Source organism: Sceloporus occidentalis, unplaced genomic scaffold (assembly GCF_023333645.1).
Source record: "Sceloporus occidentalis isolate IW3139 unplaced genomic scaffold, rSceOcc1.0.p SCAF_2, whole genome shotgun sequence".
Taxonomy (NCBI): Eukaryota; Metazoa; Chordata; class Lepidosauria; order Squamata; family Phrynosomatidae; genus Sceloporus; species Sceloporus occidentalis.
Window position 1 is genome coordinate 32,274,032 of NW_028316982.1, and position 13,042 is coordinate 32,287,073.

The following is a 13,042-nucleotide window of genomic DNA, read 5'->3' on the forward strand; positions in this document are numbered from 1 at the left end:
CCCCTGAAGGACGAAATTCGCAGTCTGGGAGTACTTCTGGATCTGTCTCTATGTTTGTCATCTCAAGTAGATGTGACGGCCAGAAGTGCTTGGTATCAACTTTGGTTGATATGCCAACTGCGATCCTACCTTGGCCAAAAGGATCTTGAAGCTGTAGTCCATGCTATGGTAATCTCTTGTCTTGATTTCTGCAATGCTCTCTACATGGGGCTACCCTTGTATCAAGTTTGGAAGCTCCAATTAGTGCAAAATGTGGCAGCCAGGTTGGTCACTGGATCCTCGAGATCTGACCACATAATACCTATTCTGAAAGATTTACACTGGCTGCCAATTAGCTTCCAGGCATAATACAAGTTGTTGGTTATTACCTTTAAAGCCCGAGTTTGGGTCCGAGTTACTTACGGGAACGCATCTCTCTATACAATCTGCCCCACACTCTTAGAACAAATGGGAAGAAATTATTAGAGGTGCCTGCATCTAAATATGTTTCTACTTCCCAAAAAAGCATTTAGTATAGCTGCCCCTAGACTATGGAATGGACTTCCAGAGGAGATCCACCTTGCTACATCCCTGGAAATTTCAGGAAGGTAGTTAAGACAGAGCTTTTTCGACGTGCATACCCACCTGACCTTTTATGAATTACAGACTGTTCTGTATGGAACGAGAGCATCTGACCTCATTATTGTTGATTTCATGACTGTTGATTTTATGCTTTTGATTCTGGTTTTTAACTTGTGTGGTAATGATTTTGTAATGCTGAAATTGTATTTTTAAACTCTGCTGTAATCCCACCTTGATCCAATTGGGAGAGGTGGGAAGATATAAATACATTTGATGATGATGATGATGATGATGGTTATTAAATGAATGAATGAGGATTTAATTTCAGTTTGTTTTGTTTTATTTTTAAAAAGAAATTATCTAAATTTACATATTACTTCATATTCTGGATGGAAATAATTCAAGTCTAATATAAAATAAAGCAAACCTGACAGATTTTCCAAGCCTGGGTTTACTACTTCCATTAACACATGTAAATATGAGGGTAAGATAGAAGTGAAAAAACAGGAAAGATAATCAACTCAGTAGCATCATTTCTGCTCAGAACATAGGTAAAGTACAAAGGTTTCCTGGAATCTAATTACCATATCTCTACTACAGAGATGAACACTATCGAACTACCCACTGTGTTTACTCAAGACTGCTATTTGCAAGCTTCCCATGAATGCTGTATGAAATGACTTCAACTGGGCCATCTGCATTTTATGTCAACCACTTGAGTAGATTTACAGGTTGACAACAAAGGTCTTGCCTCGCAGAGATGTCTGTTGAGACAAGAAAGCAAAATACTCCATTTCAAGAATGAGCTTCCTGTTGTTTCATGTTAGCTCTTTAAATGGTGTTTCCTTTCGGTTCCCAGGTAATGACAAGAGCAGATCTACTTCTTGACTATGAAAAATATTTCCACCTGTTTCCTTATCCATATTCTTTTGATTGAGCATATTAAGGATACAAACTGAGTCATTGAGATATCTGGCCAACAGCATTCCTCAATAAAGAGTGTGTTTTAAAAATCTCATTTTTGCCTTATAGGCTTTTTTGGATATTAGATATAGTCTTTGTCTAAATGAATTGCCCTTGAGAACAAATTTTATTTAATCAACTACTCATTTATCAAAGGCAAAATGTTTGCTAAACCCTGATGTCAAGTAGCCCAGCTGTTTCTCCCTTGTCAGTTTAGGTGAAGGTTCATAGCAAATCAAAAGCTTTCTTATATGCTCAGTGATCACATATTCCTGAAGATGGTAGTCATCTACTGCTTTGACAAGTTATACTTAAGTCAAACAAAAAGAAGTTATTCTCCTTACAGAAAATAACTTAGTATTACAGAATTATGTGATGACTAGCAACTCTGGACCTTATCACACTAGAGTAATCCTGCTAAGAAACGGGATTTAAAGTAGATTTAAAGGAGAAAAAAACCCACAAATGCAAGAGGTTTATCACACAATGGTTCTGCAAACCTGAAATAACGCAAAAATAAAGCGAACGTAAAGGGGTCAAAATGACACCTTTTTGCTTTCAGAACTCCCAAAAGTAAAAAGGTGTCATTTTTGTCCCCTTTACGTTTGCTTTATCATGTGATAAACCTCCTGCATTTGCTTTACTTTCTACTTTAAATCTACTTTTAATCCCATTTCTGAGCTAGTGTGATAAGGTCCTCTGACAGCTTAACAGAAAATGAGACTATCCATAAAGGTCTTTTGGCACCTGAAAGTCTTACAAATATATTGTGGCTGATATAAATTTATTGATCAGGTGTATGTAATGTTATTCTATATATCTACACAGATCTAGATGTAGACATTGTAAAAAAATGAGGAAAAAAGAAATGAAATGCCTATAATATAGAAGGTGACATTTAACATAGGCCATGCACAAAACAACTGAGGTTAGTGTTACTAAGCTAGTGAGCAATGTGATATACTGGTTTGAGTGTTGATTAAGACACCAGGAGACTAAGGTTCAAATCCCCATTCGGCCATGGAAATCCACTGGATTACGTTGGACAAGTTACACACTCTCAGCCACAGAGGAAGGCAATGGCAAACCCCCTCTCAACAAGAATAATTCGTGACAGGTTGACCTGAAGGTCGCCATAACTTAGAAACATTTGAATGTACAAAAAAACAATTACTAAAGTAATTAACACAAGTAGGTCAAAATCCTATGTGTGCAGGCTGGTACCATTTTTGAGACATTGTAAAGGAGGTGTTCAGTATTTCCTTGTACAATAATCTACTTCCCCACAGGAGCTTCCATGCTTGGAGCATGCTACAACAGTCATTTATTGCTCAGGGAGGGATGGCAGCAAGTGCCTAGGCAGCATCCAGCTCTAGTTCTCTAGCCAGATTTGGTGTTACCCTCCCAGATCTTCAGTCATTTACTGGACATCCAGAGCAGATCTTCTGCCTGAAGATCTGCAGCTTGGTACTGCATGGATGCCTCCTGCTCTCCCTGTCACTAACAAAATGGTGCATACCAGGGACACTTTATACCATCACTCTCACTTGTCGCATTGCGTACCAGGGCAGGAGGGATGCAGAACAGCAAGGGTACAACATGACATTCTGACCACATGATACAGGATGAAAATTGTAATACAATTAAAGAAAACATTAACCCATTCCAACCACAGGGATATGGGGTTATTTTAAACCAGTGGTTTCTTATTGTAGTCTCCCTTTGGAATTCTGTTGTTCAAGAATGAATACTATTAGACAAGCATCTTGTTAAGGACTTACCATATATACTGGACTATAAGACAACCTCATGTATAAGTCAAGGACAGGTTTGGAGATCAAAATTATAGATTTTGATATGACCTATGGATGTCGAAGGTAAAACTTAGAGGCATGTATCAAAGGATCTAAAGAATGAAGCAAAGAAAAACAATGCCAACGAACTTATAAAATGTAATCAGGCATAACTGTTTCTGCTCACACTAAAGGTTGAATGGATGAGAGCGTGGGGGCGGGGGAATCAGTACTTCCAGGGCAGATTGTACTCTTGTCTTTTACCAGGGGATATTTCCTTTTCTTAATAGGAATTAAAGTACAGATCTTACATTGACCCGTGGATAAGTAGACTCAGATTTTTAGGTTCCATTTTTTAACTAAAATTTCTAGACTTATACATGAGTACATACTGTACATCTTCATAAATGGACTTACATCTGAGAGGATTACAACCAGGCAGTTCCATAACATCCCCATTCAGTGAAGGGCTGATGTTACTTTACCACATAGGGGAACCAACAAATTTATCAATGCACACTGGGGCTGATACACAATGGGAAAGATGCCCAACAAGACTGATGCACATCAGTCCCACTGTGCATCAGGACACCAACTAGGGAGTGCTAATGTCCAACAGGACACTCTTGCTATTATCTTATTGTGCATTTTCACAATTCCCTAACAGGATTTCTTAACCCGTCTGCTATGTATCTAAGCCTATGTAAAGTTACGTAATGTACACCATGACAGATAATTCAGGCCAGAGTATCCTGGCAGGCAGAAATTGTCCCCCATTGACTTTTGGACCTTACAGTTGTTGACAGCTGCCTAGTGTTCCTTTAGTCATTTATCACTAGCAGCTATTTTATGAATGGTTAAACTTAGTCTTGAAAATATCTCAAAGCTGTACTGTTTTTGTTGCAGCAGACTAGCATGGCCATGTCTTAGGAAACCTAATAATTAAGCAATTTCTGCTGAAAACATATTATTTCATTTAACCACACATCAGAATAATCATAAACTATTGGCCTATGGTTGCACAATCTGAGGACTAAAGTAATTAGTGAAGTAAATTTAAAAGGTTTCCCATTCTTAGCGTGTCCATGCAATGAATGGTAAGGAAAAAATGTCATTAGATGCTGAGAAGACAATAACTTAGGAAGTAAACATATTTTCTATTTAGCAACAAGCTATGGACATTTCATGCTATTGACATGAAAAACCTGTGGCTTTTCATTCTCACTTAATAGCTCAGTTTGTAGCTCAATAATCAAGGCAAGAACTAATTGGCACATACAAACAAAATATCAACGGTAGAATGGAACTCCATTTCAGAAAGGATACTTAAAACTGAAAAGCACAGTTAATGAAAAGCAAGTCGCAAAGGATGTAAAAGATAAATCACATATAAAATTAATGTGACTGATTTTTTCTCTCTCTCATTTAAATACAAATTACATAAAATATTGAATTTCAACCACTCTCTGCTGGTGGGTTAATGTGTTTGCAAGGCTTCTGTGTCCTTGTTATTTTTAGTGAGGTCATGCAGTTTGGTAAGCCAAAGGTCACACTAACAGCTTATCCTCTTTGTTATTTTTACCCGCAGATGTATTCTGCCCCAGGATTCTCCACACTTACTTCCAGTTATGCATAAACCAACAACTGTTACTGATTATTCCCTTGTGGCAAACAGAAAATCATAGTTGTTATTATTAACAGAACTTAAAATAAATGTCAGTTTCCCTGAAGACAAAGAAAAAAAAGTTAAAAGCAAAATCTTAGGGTTGGAGAGATACCCCTTCCAAAGCAAGAAAAATTGGGTCACAGACAAAGCCCTTTCCTCCCATACTAATGCAAAACATGGCCACATTGATGAACATTTTTTAAATCTTAACTTTCAACTGCAAGAAATAAAAGGTGGCAGGACTTCTTATTAATGAGGAAATGCTTTCAGAACTTCCTGAAAGTAAAAAGGTGTCATTTTTGTCCCCTTTATGTGTGCTCTGTGTGTGTGTGTGTTATTTCAGGTTTGCAGAAACACAGTGTGATAAACCTCCCACATTTGCAGTTTTTTTCTACTTTAAATCTACTTTAAATCCTGTTTCTTAGTGGGATTCCTCTAATGTGATAAGGTCCATGGGATTTTCTTGGCAAGTTTCTTTAGAGGGGTTTTTCCATTGCCATCCTTTGAGGCTGAGAGAGTGAGACCCGCCCAAGGTCACCTAATTGGTTTACATGCCAAGCCAGGATTCAAACTCTGGTCTTCAGAGTCCTAGTCCAATACTCAAACCACTACGCCTTGCTGGCTAGGGCCAACTATATGACAGTAGAGCATTCCAAGCCATATCAACTTTTTTCTCTGACAATCTTTATTTCCACAGGCAAATAGGATGCTGTTTTTAAACTGGGTGGGGCAAATTACATCATAATTAATTCTTCACCTATTTTCTGATGTTTTAGGATGAACAATAATCAATTCTTTTTTCTGCACCTGCTATTTTGGGCCAGTATTTGTGACCTAGGTTTTGCCTGATATCATTCTAATGCCTTCACTATCTCCTTTATTAACATGCACGGAAAGAGTAGGAGTACAAAATTAATCCACTCATCTATTTGAATGGTGATTAATGATGAAGAAGCATTGTGCATGTTTAGTTCCTGGATTTAGTCAAAGAAGAAGTTTCAACAAGAAAAATAAATTACATATTTCAGACCACTGTTTAACATTGTCCTGCCAAATAAAAGAGAGCAACGTTTTTGACAGATATGTCCAAGTAACCTGGAAGTGGCAAACAGTATTTCCAGTTTTTCTGGGATCTGGAGCTGCTGATGCAGCATATCAAGCCACCACAAGCCACAGGGGAGACTACAGATTCTCCACCAATTCAAAAAGCAGATGTGGGAAACTGCAGACTCAGTCAGAGTTGCAAAATGTGCAAAAAGTAATCCAGTTTCATAGAGGAGCAAAAGTCTAACTTCCACAAATCCAAAGATGGCATTTCATTAAGTCCTGGACACACACACACACACACACACACACACACACACACGGGCTGCATCCCCTTCAAGTGCTGTATTTTTATGGTGTCTGTTGGGGAAAAAAAGTCATATTTCACGTTAAGAACAAGATACACAAAAAGAGTTGGCACCCTGTGTTTTTTTAAGCAAAATTGTGCTTTGGAAACCACAAGCATGATTACCATTTAAAATAAGATAACTCTTCTCATGCACTTTTCTTTTAAAAGACTATGCAACAATCAAATTTTAGAAGCATTACAGTGATTTTGGTGGTGGCAAGCAGAATTGAAATGTTGCTGTTTTGGGTTACAGCTCCTCAAATCTCCCCAGTAATGTTTCCAAACGGTATGTGGTAAGGGATTCAAAACAGGGAAGGGCTTATTGTCCACATGTTGTCAACCCCTAGCCTAAAGAGAAAAGGGGATAGATTAGATAGATAGATAGATAGATAGATAGATAGATAGATAGAGATCGAGAGAGAGAGAGAGAGATACCTTGTTTGTATGTCAGACAATGCTAGTGGTGCAAAGGATGGTGGTGCAAAAAAAAAAAAAATCCATCAAGCTGGAGACATAGCATCATCCTTTGGCTGCCTTGAAATTGCCGAGCAAAGGTCTTAAATCAGGCTTTGAATAATAAGAATCCAGAAGACTAAAGCAGAAAGAATGTTAGTCTGAAAGGTACAATATGCCTTCTGGTGATCTAGCATTTAAAAAGATGGATTTCTATTGATAGCCAAAGTCATTTCACAATATTGTGGCTCCAGAAACATATGGTTTATTTCAACATCAGCTCTTGTGTATCAATATTATGTGGTTTTGACACCTTGAATCTTGTTTTCAGAATGTCAGTTGGATTTCTTATTTTTTTCTTTTTTTCTGGCAATCATAATATATGGCAAAAAAAGGTCAAACAAATTGTCACACAATATAATTTTGTTGATGGGACCTAAATACCCTAAGGGCACGAGGCCCCATCTGATTTTGGAACTAATACAGGGTTGACCCTGGTTAGTACAGTGGACCCTTGTTATACAGTACGCTAGGCTTTGGTTCCAAGATCCCCTGTGAATAACAAAATCCGTGGATGCTTAAGTCCCATTAAATATAATGACATAGGAAAATGGTATCCCTTATAAATATGGAAACTCAAAGTTTGATATTTGAAATGTATAGTTTTTTTTAACATTTTCAAACTGTGTATCATTGAATCTGTGTATAAAAAAATCTGTGTATAAGAAAGGCCGACTGTACTTGGATGGGAGACCACCAACAATACCAGGTGCTGTGTGCTATATTTCAGAAGAAGGAACTGGTAAAACCACCTCTGAGTATTTCTTGCCTAAGCAAACCTTATGAAATGCATGTGATTGCATTTCATAAGGTTCTCCAAGTCAACAGGTAACTCGACAGCATATGTACACACACATTTCATAATAAAAGTGCTTTGCAATATAAGACACACATTTCAAGAAGCTGATTGCTATAAAACCTACCTCTGCCTGCATAGCAAGTGTGGCTCTCTAGATATTGTTAGGCTACAGCTGTCATCAGGCCTGGTCAGCATGCCCAGTGGTGTGAGTAAGAGTTACAAGTCAAACAACATCTTGAAAATCACATATTCTCTATCCCTACTGTATAGGCTATGGCATATAGCAAAGCAGTAGCAGCCAATAATTGACACAAGGATATTACTAGGAAAAATAGTGTGGAATAAGAATATCAATTGTTCACATTGTGTATATCTCACTGAATTTCAGTGATTCAATGAAGTCCCTGGACCTACCAGATGAGGCATGCTTTAAACAGCCATATGGATAAATTAGATTAGGAATCCTGTTATTAACATCTCTCTCTCCCTACCCAATCTTGCTATGCTTTAGAACTGTTTCTCATGTTCCTGACGTATTAAGGGATACAGTATATTAGAATATATTTTTTAAAAAAACAGTTTGCCAATACTGCTCAACAGAATAACATCTAAGCACATGCAAAGTTACATTTTAAAATGTCAGTCATAGCACAAGACTCCCTTCCCCCCTGCCCTTATGCTTCATAGGTTTAGTAGTCTGTAAGCACCATTATGTTATAGAGAACAGTGTCTCCTGCATCAGGAGATGTAGTCACAACATAGATACATCTCCTAATGTAACCCCCAAAACCCTGCCTTTTAAGCCATGCAGCACTGGCCAAAAAAGAAATTTCTGTAGAGCAGGTGCAGCAAGCATTGAAACAACCTGCCTTCTCCCAGTAAAGGGATACAGTGGACCCTTGTTATACGCTGGGGTTTGGTTCCAAGATCCCCTGTGTATAAAGTATCCATGTAGGCTCACGTCCTATTAAATATAATGACATAGCAAAATGGTGTCCCAATGGAAAATCAAGGTTTGATATTTGAAATTTATACTTTTTTTTAACATTTTCAAACCGTGTATGCTTGAATCCGTGTATAAAAAATCCATATATAAGAAGGGCCAACTGTACTTTGAGACAGGCAATAGCAAACACAACTGTCTGTCACAGCAAACCCTGCAACCTGGAGAGGACTGGACAAGTCATCACCCCACTCTCCAGTGCCTTGAAAATTCCTTTTTTGCGGAACTGCATGGATTAAAAGGTAGGTTAAGGAGGTGGTTTTGGTCATGACCGTAAAATTGAATTTAATTATGATGTTATGAGTCAAGGTTATGACATTGTAATTACTGAACAGGATGCCAAACAGTATTTTAAATGGTACAGTAATAATAATAATAATAATAATAAGAAGAAGAAGAAGAAGAAGAAGAAGAAGAAGAAGAAGAATGGGGTGTGATATGTAATAACAGTGGGATAATTGGTGTTAATGTTCTCAGATAAAGAGTATCATTCCCAGAAGGAAACTCCCTTTGTCTGCTATATGCAAGCAATATCCCAGTCAAGCTCACTACCAGTCTTCTCATAGTCCAGGGATTATGGAGATTCCGATCTTCAGAGATCCCATCATGGCTTAGTGCTTTGGGATTATCCCATGCTGAGCTATCTGGATAAACCTGGTATAGCTAGTTTTCTTTGCTGGGGAGTCCTTGTTTGGTCTACTTGCCTAGACATCCCTGTTTGATATTGACATGATATCAAAATCACAGAGAGGTGACTGAGAGCTAGATCTTGGGCTACAACCGCTTCTGGCCTTTTTGAATGCTTGAACAGGAAAATGGTGTCAGTGGCTCTTTGGTGCTTTCTCTCAAAGAGCACAAGAAAGTGGAAGGGTTCAATGCTTCCTTTAAATTTTCCCAGGATGGACTAAGCTCTTGCCATTCGTCACTCTACACAGAAAAGGGAATTGTTCCTGGAGCCACTCATCATCCTCTGAGTTCTCCTAGACCCCGATCTGCTCCCCTCCTTCACCCTGCCACCTATCCCATCATCCCCTGCCTTCTCCTAGACCTCAATCTGCTCCCTCCCTTCATCCTGCCACCTATCCCATCATCCCGAGTCCTCCTAGACCCCGATCTCCTCCCCTCCTTCAGCCTGCCACCTATCCCATCATTCCCTGCGTCCTCCTAGACCCCAGTCTGCTCCCCTCCTTCACCCTGCTGCCTATCCCATCACCCCCTGCCTTTTCCTAGACCCCGATCTGCTCCCCTCCTTCAGCCTGCCACCGATCCCATCATCCCCGGCCTTCTCCTAGACCCTGATGAAGGATGACAGCTAAGGAGGGGGCAGGGAAGGAGGGCAGCGTCCAGAGCCCCACTGAGCATGCCCAAGGGTGCCGATTTGAATAGTTGAACCCTCAAAGTATACTCTGGTGTGGTAATACAATGTGCACTCACTCTGCTTTGCTTGAATCCGCATCACATGACTTGCTTGGAATCGAACTGACTTCACTTGCCCCTCAATTCGGAAGGGCAACAGAAAGGCAATGTTTTAACCTTTATTCGCATTGCTAGACAGGAGTGACTCTGGATCTGGTGTGAAAAAACATCACACTTTACATTGCTAGAACAGGAGTGACTGCGGATCTGAGCTCCAAACCCCCCCACGTGTGATAAGGTCCAGTGCTATATGAGAGATTCCCCATATGGCAAAGGAACCACATATACAATTCCCCAGTGCTAGATGTAAAGTCCCCAGTCAGAAACCATACCTGTAGCATCATTTGGGTCATGTGGTTCTTGATCCAAGGGTTAATAAATTTGTAGAAGCCTTCTTATTTAGGCACATTGTCTGCATTACATTAGGGTGCTCAGTAACATTTTCTCCATAAGTTTCCATTAATTTCTTGAGCTTTAGCAATAATAATATTTGAAGGAACAACCTTACTATGTTGTACTCCTGCTCCTGGAGCTAAAATTAAAATAAAATGACAGATTTAAATGATGGAATGGAGAATAGCAGTCATCGACCAAGGAGTGCCAATAGACTTATTTCATTCTACTTGGAAATGCATATGCAAGTGATTTATGAGATTGCTGTTCATATACAATGACAATCTTTACATTGTCTGCATCTTGGACCCTCTGAACACATTTAATGTGCATTTTTATAGAAACCTTGTCAATCGAAAATACGACATACTACTTGGCTATAAGAACAAAAATGACATCTGAAATCAATAAACTGCATCTTTTTATCCTTCCTCACAGCCAATTATTACATATTATTGTTTGAATGTGGATTTATGTTTTGCAAAAGCCATACCAGGCCCTACTTGTACCTTCTAAAAGAATGTATTGTTTCAGTAACATTTCCTTTAGAATAATTGCCATTTCCCATAGCAGGCTCCTAATCTCAATGACACTAAAATTTTAACAAGATGTTCCATGTTACTAACTAATTTTGTGATTTCCATTCGTTATAGCTTAGTCTGCCGGACATTCTTGTGGATTACATACAACAATTGATTAATATTTTTCTCAGTAATCTATATGCTAGCACGCCCTCCATACTCCAGTTCACTCAGGATGAAATCAACATACAGAAGTACAGTACTGTACTTTGTTTACTCAAAATTATTCAGTGGGGCTCAATGCCAGGAAAGAGTGCATAGGATTTTCTATGGAACCCAATCAAAGTGTTTGGAACACTGACATATGAAATCTGCTTGGCCAGAAATACAGTACCTAAATTATGACCATAAATGTACTATTTAAAGTGTAACCTTATACTCCTATTGAGAAGAATTTGCATGGAGATGTACACCAAATGAAACAGAAAAACAAATCATAATGGGCCATGGAAAAGAATACATGGCCCATTGCAGCATTAACACAAACCAAAAATAGAGTGCAAATATTCTGGGGTATCATAGCAAAGATATCTCCATAGTTTTCTCATACACAGAGATTTCTGTCTTTGAATATTTTAATTTCCACATTTTTCTCATGCATGCCAATTTCTGTCTTCAGAGAAGGGTGCATCTTTACTCGCATCACTTAGGAAAAGTGCACTCAATGTGACACATTTCATTTCTGTCTGAAAGGATCTGTGTTCCTCTCTGAAATTCTGACTCGGCACCTACTCAACATTCTGTATCCTGAATATTTCTTCATATAAGCTAATTTCACATCATTTGCCATTCCTTGGAATGTGGCAAGTCTGAGAAAAATCAACACTGGAGTATTACATCAAAATGCTGATTTTTCTTGCGTCAACCAAGTTACCATTTTTGTCTCTTGCATTCCTTACTTTATTAAAACCTAACAGACATACCATAGTACATTAGGAATTCATCACTCACCATTTAACTTATTTTAAAATAGGCTGATTCCTACAAATGATCCTTTCCTCTATTATAAAATACTGACTGAGAAATCCAAGTGTTGGTAGATATTGTAATGTTGTCATATTTATTTTCTAAAAATCTATTTTTCTTTACTTTGGTGCCATTAGAAATTATGCTACATTTATTGTATTCTACTCAATGATAATGAAAAGCTCTGATATATGTTTGCTTAGGGAAGAAAATAGAAAAGAACATTACATCAGGTCAGATGTCTATTTAACTCAGTATTTTTTACTCTGGCTCACAGCTGCTCTATCATTTTGTAATTGTCTCTACAAAATATTTTATCTAATTCTTTTAAATGAAGATGCCGGTCTAAATCTGGCTCTGATACATGCAAAAAATATAGTCTATCTGAGTTACAATGTCTACCCCATTGTGCTGGATTAATCCATGTGTTCAAACTTGCTGTACCAGATCAGCACCATAACCCAAATTATATGCCAGCTTTGTCCAAACTGATATATAGGCTAGGTTCACCAGATAAATCAAATTACAACTGACATCATTTCTAGACAGCAAGGTTGTTCTGGTTACAAGTTTGTGGGAGCTGCAGTCTGAATCACCTAGAAAGTATTTGGTGACATCTTATCCTGAGGGCTGATCAGGATCTTTTAATCAATAATAAAACTCTTTTGATATGCCTGGCATTCTGAAACCAGGAAATACGTAGTTTGTTACCTTCATCCAAGTTTGTCACATTTTCTTGGTGTACCCCTCCCAGCCAGATAGCCTTACCACTAGCTGAATGATTGATGACTAAACATCAATTTTTTGACAAAACGTTCCAGTAGAAACTTATTAACCTGACCTCATATTTAAACATTTCCTGCATTCTTAATAGCATGAAGCCTAGATCTTATTGCTAGCCCTACTGAATCAATGGTAATTTCTTAACTCAATGCTTACATAAATTCCATTGAGTCAATGGTACTACTCTAGATGGCCTCAAACATAGGATTCAG